The following is a 14094-nucleotide window of genomic DNA, read 5'->3' on the forward strand; positions in this document are numbered from 1 at the left end:
TTTGAAAGCAAAATTATTTCTTGACTAATTATTTAAACAATCGAAATATAAAAAAATCGATTTTAAACAATTGAAAATTAAAATTTGGATTTTTTTATCATAATCATCATAACATTAAGGAGCTAATTTAGTCCGAACGTGATTCAATCCAAGTCCAGTGGCGTCTCGAGCGGGATTTGAACGAATATTTCTGACTTAAAAATGTACGCCACCAACTTTTCTGCAATTTTTATTATATCTTTGGATTAGGCAATTAGAAATACAACTTTTTTGTCTCTTGAATTTTTTTCGTATCTTGCTTAGTTTTCAAGAAAAAAAGTCGACCTAATTATATATCAAAGAATAATATGGGGAACTGATTGTTTCTTATGGAAATTATTATTTTTACAATTTTTCTTTACTAATTATGTAACAATAACAACAAATATTGAATAACATTAAGATCTAGACTAATGAATTGCACTAAATTAAGTATTGGAAATGGCCTCCTTCGGCTTCAATACAACCGTCTAGCCGCCGCATCATTGAATTTCGCACTCTTCTGAAAATACCTGGTGTATTTTTTATTATGTCACATGAATTAATGATTTTATTCCGTAAATCCTCTTCACTTTGAATATCAATTTTGTATACCAACGCTTTAAGGTGTCCCCAGAGAAAATAATCTAAGGGATTCATTTCGGGCGAGCGAGGTGGCCATGGATGTGGGCCTGCTCTCCCAATACAGCGATTATGGTAATTTTCATCCAAAAATGGTTGTGAAATGTGGTGAAGCACCATTGTGCATGTACCACATTCGGAATCTTTCCATGACTGGAACTTCTTCTAAAAGTCCAGGTAAAACAAATTCTAAAGACCTTCGGTATTCTTCTCCATTACGTTTAGGTGGAAGGAAGTAAGGCCCAATGAGATGGTCACCGACAAATCCAACACAAATATTAAAAGAATACCGTTCTTGAAAATTATTTTCTATCAAGGCGCGTGGATTGTTTTCGGCCCCAATGTGATTGTTGTGGAAGTTAATAATTGAATTGCGAGAAAAACAAGCTTCATCTGTAAACAATATTCGACTTAGGAAACCTGGATTTCTTCTTATTTTACTACGTAACCAATTAGAAAAGCTAGTCTTACAGGCAAATCTCTGGGCAATAGAGCTTGCACACGTTGCATGTGATAGGGATATATGTAGCTGCTGGGCTCCTGTGGACATGGGTAATATTCAGTTCTTCAGCTATTTTCCGAGTACTGGTATGAGGATTCACTTCAATCTCATTTGAAACAGCTTCTTCAATTTGAACTGTTCGTACCGTTGCAGGCCTCCCAATGACAACCGTCGATCTTTTAAAGCTGCCTGTTTCAGTAAGTCGTGCATGGAGACGTACAAAAGTTCTTTTATTAGGCACTACACGCTGAGGAAATCTTTCATTGTTATTGCGGCTTGCAGCATTCCAGTTTCCGTGAGCCATTCCATAACAGAAATGCATATCTGCCATTTCACTATTAATAAATTGAACCATGTTTTACAAAAATGGTTCGAAAAATAAACACTAAGCACACTTTTCGTAACAATTATAAATTAAAAGCTTATAAAGTTGACAACAACTGTCAAGTTGTTTATTAAATGCTGCACGTTTTCCAAGGCAACCTCTGATTATTATTAATGGTATTTTCAGAAGAGTGCGAAATTCAATGATGCGGCGGCTATACGATTGTATTGAAGCCGAAGGAAGCCATTTCCAATACTAAATATAGTGCAATTCATTAGTCTAGATGTTAATTTTATTTTATATTTGTTGTTATTGTTACATAATTAGAAATGAAAAATTGTAAATATGATATATTTCAAAAGAAACATTTAATTTTCCATATTATTCTTTGTGAGGTCCAGGGATATGCAATTAAGTCGACTTTTTTTCTTAAAAACTAAGCAAGATACGAAAAAAATTCAAGAGATAAAAAAGTTGTATTTCTAATTGCTCAATCCAAAGAAATAATAAAAATTGCATAAAAGTCAGTGGCGTACATTTTTAAGTCAAAAATATTCGTTCAAATCCCGCTCGAGACGCCACTGGACTCAATAAATTGCTAATTTAGCTCCTTAATTTTATGAATAGCATTGCCAAATCACAACAAAATTAGGTGAAGGATATTTAAGATATTTACGAATAACTTTTTTTTATTTTAACACCCTGTATCTTGAGAACGACGGATTTGCGGACCCATGTTTATATAAACATTTCGTCTTAAAATTACCTAAAGAATCGTCTGTTAAATTTATGGTACATACTTACATACATACCCTGTATACCGAGAAAGAATGCCGCACTGTCATGAAACATCGACTAGATCCTGTGTTTTTTTTACACGTTGAGGCAAATTTTGATAATGGGTGTTCTGTTTAGCCTCTCTATCTGGCCATGTCGATTCGAATTCAGATCATGTGAAGAAGAGAGGTGATGATTCGGTTTTTAGTTTATATATTCAACTGGAAACAAACCAAAATCGTCTTATTGAAATGGTGATAGTTTCCAGAATTTCTGACTTCGAAAATGCAGTATAATTTTCATCATCTAAGAGACAACTGATTAAATAATTTACAACTTTTATTCCATTCATATTTACTGCTTCTGTAATCATCTTCTATATGTTTCCTTACAAATATTCATTAAATCACCTGCCAAAATGGAGATAAAGAAGAAATCGCACGAGAGAAGCGCCGTGTTCAGTGATGCCAGGTCTACTGTTTTTGAAGTAGAGCTCCTTTTTTGAAACTCGAGCTACTGTTCTACTGTCTGAGAGTTCAAATTTACTGACGACTCTATAGTTATTCCATGTCAATAAAAAAATAGTAGAAAGCACAATTTTTTTTCACGAAAAATGATCTCTCTTGAAAGCACTTCAATTTAATATAAAAAGTTAATATAGCTGGACAAATAACTTAACATTTATTAGATCTAAGGCGGTGTGAAGTTCGCCGGGTCGACTAGAGAAATATTCTGAACGAGAAAGTCTAACAGTCTGTTAGGAAGAGACAAATCAATCCCAGAAAGTTCTGCATCTACTTCTTTGTCTGTGATATCAATATTCGAATGTTCCTCTTCTACTAGCTTTGAAGCATTTTCAGGATTCACTTGGTAGGTTGTTTAACAATTCCGAGATTTTATTCACATTTGAAAAATCTTCTACAACATCTATTTTCCATTTTGTCAGATCACTGATATTTTTATTTTTAATCATTTTCGAATAGATTCTAGTTCAGTACAGATGGTAGTTGTATTTGAAAATATATTTTACCATAATATTCAACTTTATATCGCTGACATCGATTTAATTGAAAAGAAAATTCAAGTTATTTCCTACATTGTAGGAATGATGGTAGAAATAAATGTTTTGGATTTTATGTATTTCATTACGTCTGTTTTTCCCCTTGATACAGTCATCAAACTGATTTTGATTTAATCAAACTATTTCTGTTTTAGAGCAGATTTAAGCTGTTGAGATGACTATAGTCAGAGTATCAGTCTTTGTATGAGTGCTTTCTTCTTCTGGATACCCCGTGTTAGTCGCCACAAAGTTGTAAAAGACTGGAAGTGAAGTTTTTTTTTAATGAAACGTGTTTTCTAAGTCTCACTGGTCTTGAATATAAATCAATACCAAACCGAATGCAGGTGTAAGCTCAATAATTCAATAACCAGTCTTTTTTCGTCTAATTATGGCCAAAAATTATCAACAATTCAATCCAAGCTTCCTATTGCACTTGAAAGATTCAGAAAAAATTAAAAAGCAGAAACGTTGACAAAGGAGCACTCCTGATAAATAAAATGTGTGACCAAGCAGAAAACATTTACGATACTTTCACTTTTTCAAAAAGTGGAAACAAAAATAATTTTGAAATGATAATTGAAAAATTTGATGGTTATTGCAAACCAAAGAAATAGATAGTATTTGATATATTTCACTTTCAATGTACGTGTTTCATTAGACAATAGCTTTTTCAGGTGTGTTCAATTCTACAATAGAGTGTGATTTGAATACGTTATAATGAATGGATTTTCATGAAGTATCGACCGGCGTTATTACATTCCATATTCAAGTTTTGTTCATAGTAAGATAGGGAAGCAATAGTCTTTGAATTGATGAAAAGTAAGTGTTCAAAATACTGAATGAAGACGATTGAAAAAAAATGTTAGGAAAAGGCAATTTGTAACTAATCCAAACTTTGATATTTATAGACATTGTATAATGCAAATGAAGACATTTGCTGATGTAGTCAAGCGTTTACACAAGACATATATTTTTTATTGATGCATTGCCGTAATATCTATCATTTTAATTTAGCAGTTTTGATTAGAAATATTTGTTTGAACTGATTCAATTCCCAATAAGAGTCGTAAAAGTATGACAAATTTGTCAATTTCCATTTCTTTTTTTCGTATTTCCACACACCGAACATTTTCATATGGATATAATACGAGAAATGAACTTTGGAAATGTAGGTTCACTCAGTTAGTGAAAGTAATATTTGATTTGCTCGGCAACGTAAACGACATAAACTTAATAGAATCACTCGGAGAAATAGCTAATTTATCGATAGATTTCTTGAAAGTGAAATGAATAATGTTCCACATATTTCCACTAGGCCCTTTCAACGAGTAATATATGTCATGTTATCTGAATCACTAAAGAAAATAACTTGCCAGTCAGAGCATTTCAATTTTTCTTTTTAAGTAAATTCCCAAACTTTCGCGATCCGGTTTCATTTTCATGGGTGACCGTCTTTTATTCTGAGCGAGTTTCTCAATGTTTCGTTGGCAGTTTCAGGAATAACTACAATGACTAATTTTTTCTCTTTCTTCCTCTCTCCCCCTCTCTCAAAGATGAGATCGTCAGAAGAAGAAGCGATTACAGAATAATTCATTCAAATGTTAAAAAATGATATTCAATGTTATGAAGACTTACGGTAGTTGAGACTTTTCCTTTTCTATTGGTATTGCTAAAAAACGATGTTTTTTTTTTAAAAAAGGGCATTTATCTGAGAAACTTTTTAGGTCGAGTGTTATTCGTAAAGATCATTTCCTAAAATATTCACAGCTGAATGCATGCGTTTGATATTTCTAAGGCCTTTGACCGTGTGTCAGCTATTGTATAGCGAAACACTTGTTGCGGTTTTTGTAAAACCCTTTATAGTGAAAATCATGCTTCTCAAAAGCTTTGAACACTGTTCCAAACCAGAAAACTCTAGGAGAGAGTGTGTATGAAAGAGCCAGGCTTTGAAAGAGCCGATGTGATTTTCTACCACTTACCAGAATCTTACCATAATTTGATTTTAATGTTTGAATGGCAACACTGAATAGCTGTCATCCACAAACATTTAACAATTCTGCGAAAACGAATGGCGTCGGAAGACCACATCAAAGACCAAAGACCAAAAAGTTTTTTTTTTGCGTTCTCTCAATTTGTTTTACAAAGAAAAGTGCAGCATGGGTTGATAAAATTGATATGTTGTATTGTTAGGCATATATTTAGAGCATTATTTCACGATAATATTGAAGTTATAATGTTTACGCGAAATAGCTGTATTTTGAGGTTACAACTCAAATGACAAAAGGTTTTGAAAGAGGCTCCACTGTTTAAGGTTCTCCTAAAATCATCGCTAAAAAGGGTAAAAACAAATTGGACGAAGTACTTCTGCTGATATTTTCATCTCATTTTAGCCATAGACTCCAACCTCTGGATGTTGCGGTTTACGGGCCTTTCAAAACAAGATATTGAATAGTTATGAACGAGTGGATTGTGATTCAAGACTGATAAATAACTGATTTTCACAGAAATGAGCAATTTTACAGTTTGATAAGATTTATATAACAGATAAATAGTTTATTTAGTGATCTTTACTTGCTGAAAGACTGTTTTTTTTTTGGTAAACTCGGTTCTTCTATAGCACATGCCTAGCTCTTTCATACACATGTTGCTTTGAAAGAGTCGATTTCCCTTTTTTCTTTAAGTTGCCATATTACTAATTTCTGTTATAGTATCTCATTATATTTTGACTGGATGACCATGACTATTGAACTAATTATTTACAAAAAGCAATTTTATTCAAAAACCATCACCTGACGTTAACTTTTTTTGATGTTTTTCAAAACTGGCTCTTTCATGCACACTGCTCCATACACACCTCAGCAAATTTTGATGCTTCATTAAGCTCAGATAAGACCTTCTGAAGGTGCTGGATTCCATCCAAAAAAGAGCCATCCTCCTGATTGGAGAACGAACATTACTTGCAACTTTGATAGTCTGGAACGTCAAAGAAAGTACATCTCGAACTTCACTGTTTAAGAACTGTTTCATTTGGAGAACTGCGTTTGTGTGGAATAAACTTCCTAAGAACGTTCACCAGCGATTGAAATTCAACGTGAATTGCTACTTCTATTGTTTTTTTTAGATTTTTCTGTAGTGCGTGTGTTTTGTCTTAAAAAAATAAGAACAAAATGGCGATTCTCTAATTTAATTAATGTTATTAAATGAATAACAAAAAATTTCAACAGGAATATTTGTTTGAAAGTACAATGATCAAATATATGAACAAAGTACGTGAATGAATAGAATCGTATTTGTCAACAATAGCCAACCTTCTTGACGGTTTTATTATATGAAGATGTTTCGATTGTGATCTTGAGAATTCAGGATTATATGTATGAATTGTTGGTATTCAAATAGGAGTTTTATTTGACGGATTGTTGTATTATTTTCATTAGGTTATGCGAACCAGTGGTCTCTTGTATCATTGAATTGATGATTTTTATTCGGTTTCGACATTAATTTGAGTTGTCTCTGTAGAGTTAGGGTCAAGTTACTGGCATAATCATAATATCATGAACCTGTGAATGTCTGTTAAAGCATTTATGCAAAGTTTGATTATTTATTCACGATCATATTTGAATATTTGATTTCAGTGGTTCAATTTGATTAGGACACTGACTGAAATTCTGATAATGATGCACAACAGAGCCCAAGACTCACGCATGATTCGAGAATAATCAAACCTAGATGATAATTTCATGGCTGTCAAAACTGTCAGTCATGTAGCCATGAAGCTGTTGAGTTGCCACTTCACTGCATGCCCTACATGCACTGTCACACCCTCTCTACCCATCACGTCGTTCTAATTGTACCATCATAGACACCCTTCCAGCAAGTCATGACGCACTTTTCGATCTTCCATTTGATCAGAATACGAATGAGTAAAATCTTGAGTAAAGAGTGAGCGTCTACTATGAAGACGCCATCTGTGCTCACTTTTTATTATTACTGGTATTTAGAGTTTTTTGTTCAACACTTCAATGAAAACTTATATCAGTTACAGGTTGCATTATTGATTTTTTAAGATACTCGATTTTATTATATTAATTATATGATTGTTATGTGATGGAATTGGCTGATACTTGAAGAAAATCCATAACGTATTCAGGAAACAGTTTATTGTGAGATTTGTACTAAGCAGTGTTAAAACGCAACACGTGTTTCACTATAAAATACCTTGTGATGTATTGTTTGTAACCTTTGGTGTGGTAATGAATATTACTGGAGTTTTTTCCCAACACTAAACTGTTATTTTAACACCTCGACACGTGTTTCGATCACCAAGTGATCATCTTAAAGAGGAAGATCAAACCAGTTTGATCGAAACACGTGTCGAGGTGTTAAAATAGTTCGGTATTGGAAAAAAACTTCAGTGACACGCCTGAAGAAGCTATTCCACAGCGAAACATGTGTTGCATTTTTGTAAAACTATTTAGTGAAAATCTAACAATGAAGTGTTTCTTGAGTTCTTTGATTATTTCTTGTAGAAACATCATTCAATATTGATTCTGTCAATAAGCGGCATCCTACGATCAATCTTCAGAAATATGTGTGGGGTTTATGAGATTTACGAGAATAGTCGTTCAAATTAGCTTCGTGGTTATATATGTATGTATGAGTCGCGCATATAATTTTATTCCCTCATAAATATTTTTATTCGAGAATCCAAACATATTTTTTATATTTTTTCTCAAATATAGTTTATGACAAGTAAAAAAGATTTACTACAGTAATTATATCATATTATGGAATGACGACTTTGAGAATATACAGGAGGAACCCATTAGTATCGTAACTATGTAAGTATAATTTTTTATGAAGGATAAATAAAAGTAAAAAAGATCAATAGGTTGGAACACTGTTCTGAATCAGAAGAATGTATACACCTCAGGAAACTCTGATGATGATAAAGCTCAGATAAAACCGTCTTTGGAGTATTGTTCTCATGTATTAAACTTTGCCCCCAAACATATCCCGAAGTTGCTGGATTCCATCCAGATAAGAGCCATCCGCCTGATTGGAGACGCGAACATCACGTGCTACCTTGATAGCCTGGAATATCGAAGAAAGGTTGGAGATTTGTCTTCGGGAAATATTCAAGTGACTTGGCACATTTGACTACACCAAGAGCGGTACACATCAGAAATACGCGACGGACTGAAGCTGTTCACCGTTTTGAGCTTCACCTCAGTACACCTCGAACTTCACTGTTTAAGAACTCTTTCATCTGAAGAACTGCGTTGATGTGGAATAAACTTCCTGAGAACGTTTTTCCAAATGGATTTAATCTCCAGTGATTCGAATCGCTATTTCCGCACAGGCACCGCTCTGAGAGCGCTTTGTGGATTTTCCTGTAGTGCTTGTGTTTTGTACTTGGAAAAAAGCATTTTTGCCAATCTTGACGCGCGTTTCATCAACCAAGTGGACGTTTTCAGGAGGTGAAGAAAACTAATTCCTAACTTAAACTGGTCTCATATCTATCAGGATACACTTTTACTTTAATATACACATCAATTGTAGTAGAATATGGAACACCGAATATGGAGCATTAAAAACGATTGTTCGCAAAATTTGTTCTTTTTTAAATGACACTTGATTTAAAATGTTACATGAATTAATTTGTTCGATGAAAAGTTGCGAACAGTTATAATATAGATTCAATTTTTGAAATTTTTGGAAATAAATATTTGTCATATACCGGGTGTCCCACATTTTATGTGACAGGCAATATCTGGTTTGTTGAAGGAGATACACAAAAATGTTCCATACAAAAGTTTCAGGAGTTCATGAGAGCTATATTTTGATACAATTTTTAAATATACAGGGTGTTTGGTGTAGGTGCTACAGACCAAAATTCCATTTTTTTAAATAGAACGCCCTGTATATCATTACATATTCAGATGCTACGTTAAATTCTGATATCATTTCATGTTTGGTTTTTGAAATTCGGTTACGGCGTTGTTGAGTTATTGCTTAAAATGTAAAGTCTTGAGAACGACTATTATTTTAAAAAATATCTCATACAATTATTCTCTCTGCATCAGATCACATGAAAATTAGTCAAAATTTTGGGTGTTCGAAGTAATGGTTTCAATTTTGAGTTATGGAATTCAGTCAGGAATCATTTTGAATATGAAACAATTGCGAAATTGAAAGAGGTGTATTCGAAAACAAATCTTTAATTAATAACAATATAAATAATATAACTTGATAAATCATTTCATAAGAATGGTAGGTACCTAGAAATAAGTCATAAAAATTGTTCAAAGTGATGCCCATTAGATATTATACAGGCTTCGAAACGTCGAATCACTTATCTCGTACAAGTCGCTCTTATAATATCAGGCGTAATATCACTACACGCTAGTCGAATTTTCATTTTCAGATCATCCACATTCAAAGGGGGAGTAGTGAAAACAATATCTTTTAAATAACCCCATAGGAAAAAATCAAGCGGTGATAAATCTGGGGAACTAGCCGGCCACCGAATTGGACCCTTATTACCAATCCATCTATTTGGGTACGTTCTATCCAGATATTCAGTAACAACCTGTGAATTGTGAGGAGGAGTACCATCTTGTTGCCACCAAATTCCTTGTCGTTCTGCTATGGGAATATCTTCCATCAACTGGATCAAATCATTTTTTAGAAAATGTAAATATCGCAATCCATTGAGATTTTCATTGAAAAAGTAAGGTCCTATGATTGATCTCTAAATATTCAGTTCTAACAGATCTTGTATGATGACGATGCTTTATAGTAGAAGGAAATGACCCAGTTCGCAATTTTTCTACAACTCTCGAAAAAGTCATTCGTGACGGAATGGGTCTGTCTGGAAAACGTTCTAGGTATAGACGTTGTGCTTGACGGCAGTTTTTCTGACAATACCCAAAAATTAATAACATATCAATGCAATCACTTGGACTAAACGCGAAAGGCATACTGGAGTTTTCGCACAAAGAACACAGTTACTGTTTTGCAAAGAATCACTGAATCGAACTGACAAGTAGATACAATTCAACAACATTTGTTACTATGGCATCAACAAGCATAAGCTACTTGATGAAATTGTGCAATATAAAGCAATTCACCCTCAAGTTAGTCACATTCTCAAGAATTTCAATATTATATTCAACTGATATTGATATCGTATCGTAGAGGTGAGAACAATGGTTTGTATTCAGTAGTAGTCTAGTTCAATTTAATAAAAGATATAGACTGGATTCGTGTACGAGTAAATAAGTTTTTTTGAAACTTTATATTTAAGGAAAAGTGCAATAACTCAACAACGCCGTAACCGAATTTCAAAAACCAAACATGAAATGATATCAGAATTTAACGTAGCATCTGAATATGTAATGATATACAGGGCGTTCTATTTTAAAAAATGGAATTTTGGTCTGTAGCACCTACACCAAACACCCTGTATATTTAAAAATTATATCAAAATATAGCTCTCATGAACTCCTAAAACTTTTGTATGAAACATTTTTGTGTATCTCCTTCAACAAACCAGATATTGCCTGTCACATAAAATGTGGGACATCCGGTATACTATTTTGTAACTATCGAATAATTTACTACAATTTTTGTGAAACATGAATAAAATTGTTTGTTGATAATTATAGTTACATAAATTAAAACGATTGTTGATAATTTTAATTCGGCGCTAGCGTCGAGCGGATTCTTGCAGAAGCAGAATTTTTAAATCTGGCAACATGATAGTCTAGTGATAGTAACACAATATTCCGTCCGACCGCAGCGCCGAATAAAAATTATCAACAATCAATATAACTCATGTATCACCTAAAAGCAACAATCAAAACAATTCATTTTTACAAAATACCAAAACGGCGTGGCACGCCGTTTTTACTTTTTATTAATATTCCTTTGAAAAGAATTGAATTATTTTGTTTGTTGAATTTCAGTGATACATGAATTATATTGATTGTTGATAATTTTTATTCGGCGCTGACGTCGGGCGTATTTTTGTGGAACTACTCAACTGCATATAGGTATGGCGTTGGTAATAGTACGGTAATAATCCGTTCGACCGCAGCGACGGATAAAAATCACCAACAATCAATTTAATTCATGTATCACCTGAATGCAACAGTCAAAACAATTCATTTTTACAAAATGCCAATTATTAATGTTCCTTTGAAATGAGCTGACTTATTTTGTTTGTTGACTTTCAGTGATACATGAATTGAATTGATTGTTGATAATTTTTATTCGGCGCCACGGTCGAACGGCGTTTTGTCGTATTTAAATGAACTAGCATGTTGCCATATGTAACACTTGAAGTTCTTGACAAATCCGCTCGATACCAGCGCCGAATTAAAATTATCAACAATAGTTTTGAATGTATCTTTCAAATAGAACAAACTTTTTAAATCATCAAAAAATTTAATTCTCTGTCCAAAATTAGGTTTTTAAAAAGATTTATGAAATAAAATGATACTTGCTTGAGAATGTTCTGCACAAAAGTTGTAACCAAATTTTAAATTGAATGCATTAAAGTGAATGTTGGAAATATTCAACACTTTCAATTAAATTGAAATATAACAATCTTTAATATTCATAGAAAAATATTTAGTATGGGAAGTTAATTTGCTATGTTTTCAGACAAACGAAAGTCTATTTTTATTACCAACAATGTTTCATGGAAAAACTTTGACAGTTATTCAAATATATGAAAGAAGTGAAATCATAAATGATAATGTGATTTGATTCATGTCACACATTGCTATTTCCATATTTTTGAAAGTATTCATGAACCGATCTCAACAATTTCAGGCAGTTTTCATTCATTCCATGACTGTTTTCTGAAGAGTGTTGAGCAATACCAGATTTATATCTCTTGACTTCTTCTACTTTCATTGGTCACAAGATAATTGACAATTTCATTAATAATTTTAATTTTTGCAATCAGTGAAATATATCAATTTTCAATTTCATTTACCAAATGCATCATATTCGAGAATGTATCACTTCTAATGGCACTTTAAAAGAACATTTTTGACAACTTCATATCTACTAGAATCATTTTGATAGTGACTCGTATTTCAAATATTCTATTTTTTCTACTATGAAGTATTATATAAAATGAATTGATTTTCTCTAAAACTGATCAATTTGTCAGGATTTTTGAAAAATTCATGTAAATTTACTGGATGGAAATTTTTTCTTTTGCTTTGTGACTGAATATTTTGAATAATAGCAAGGCATTTTCAGCTAAATTGTACTGACACGAGTTGGTTAATCCCACAATTGTCCTTAATTCAAATTTTGTAAGAATATACCTAGCTACAGAATGAAAATTATTCTTATTCTTCGTAATATGCAGTATATCAAACAAAATTGAGTGAAATTAATTTCGTTAATTAGTGAAACAGCACAATTTTAGTGGAATGAACAACATGTTGTGTATATTCCTTACAATTACTTCTATTGTATTGCAAATATCTCGTTTTCTATGGATTCTATGCTGTTTGTATTTACTATAAATATTATAGATAATTGAATTATCTATAATTTTTGTTTAAACATTTTTTAAAATCTTGAACCATTTTCGAGATAGAGAGCAGAGCGTGCGCAGTGTTTAACTATTTAGAACAGGCCAACCTGTAGTCTCGATTAAAAATACGCCATATAAAGTATATAAATTATTAATGAATATGTAATTCTGAATAATTATGATGTAGGAATTCTTGTATATTGTTTGATATTCAGACTATAATAAAAACGTGAAGGTAATGGAGCAACGGAGAAGAACTGCTGCCAAAGATGATGCGGCTGTTCTTATTATTGAAACAGCTATTGATGAATCTAAACGGCAAAAAAGTGCTGGTTTGATAGAAGAAGATATAGATTTACTTGTCATTTTATTTGGGCATACCCTATCCCATCATCAAAAAATTTTCTTGAAAAAGTTGGCAAAGGAAATGTAATAACTGAAATATACTTTTCCAAACCCGTGGGTTGGGCTACCTATCGGGCGAGTCCCCAGGTGGCGGATAGGGGAACGTCCAGGGGACTGGGGGTCCTGTCCGGGAAGCCTTACGAAAGGGGTCGTCGACTCCTGGTCAGTGGCAGAAATAAGTTGGGTGAGGGGACGTAAAACTCCCCTAAAGCCTTTGCGAAACATGCCACCGTGGATCAGCCTACCCAAGCTAAGGTGTAAGAAATCGTACCGACAGCGTGCCCGGTTCCCATTGGGGAACCGGGCTAAACCTCATTGTAATCAGCCTACCTCTGGTAATGCGAGGCTCTGCAGAGGTGAAAAACTCTTCCCCTGCTACTCGTGGGAACACACATGAATGAAACAAACACAAAAACAAAAACCAATCCCGAGACTGGACAGAAGTGCTCACCTCAATCTGAGGTGGTTGGGGAAGAATAGAAATGTTCACCCCAATATACCGCTCGGAATGAGACCGGATATAGCAGATCACCTCGTGATGTAATATAAAGCCCAAGGCGTAAGCGCATTTATGGCGCCGAAGCCAAAAGGAGAAAGAGAGTGAAAGAGGTAGGAGTGGAAGCAACTATAAGTGCACCCTCCTCCTCCCCCACTTCACCTCCAACAGCAAAAGCACCTCCTGCGGCGGGCGCTAAGAGCTCCGCATTCAATGAAGGCAAGGAACCGGCTGCCTCTGCAGGAAAGCGCCCTTACGTGTGCACCTCCATGGAGGGGATCTCAAGATTACAGCGACATGCAGCGACAGT

Source organism: Leptinotarsa decemlineata, unplaced genomic scaffold (genome assembly GCF_025532065.1).
Source record: "Leptinotarsa decemlineata unplaced genomic scaffold, Ldec_3_MD MMD2_tig00026282_RagTag_RagTag, whole genome shotgun sequence".
In the NCBI taxonomy this organism is placed as follows: Eukaryota; Metazoa; Arthropoda; class Insecta; order Coleoptera; family Chrysomelidae; genus Leptinotarsa; species Leptinotarsa decemlineata.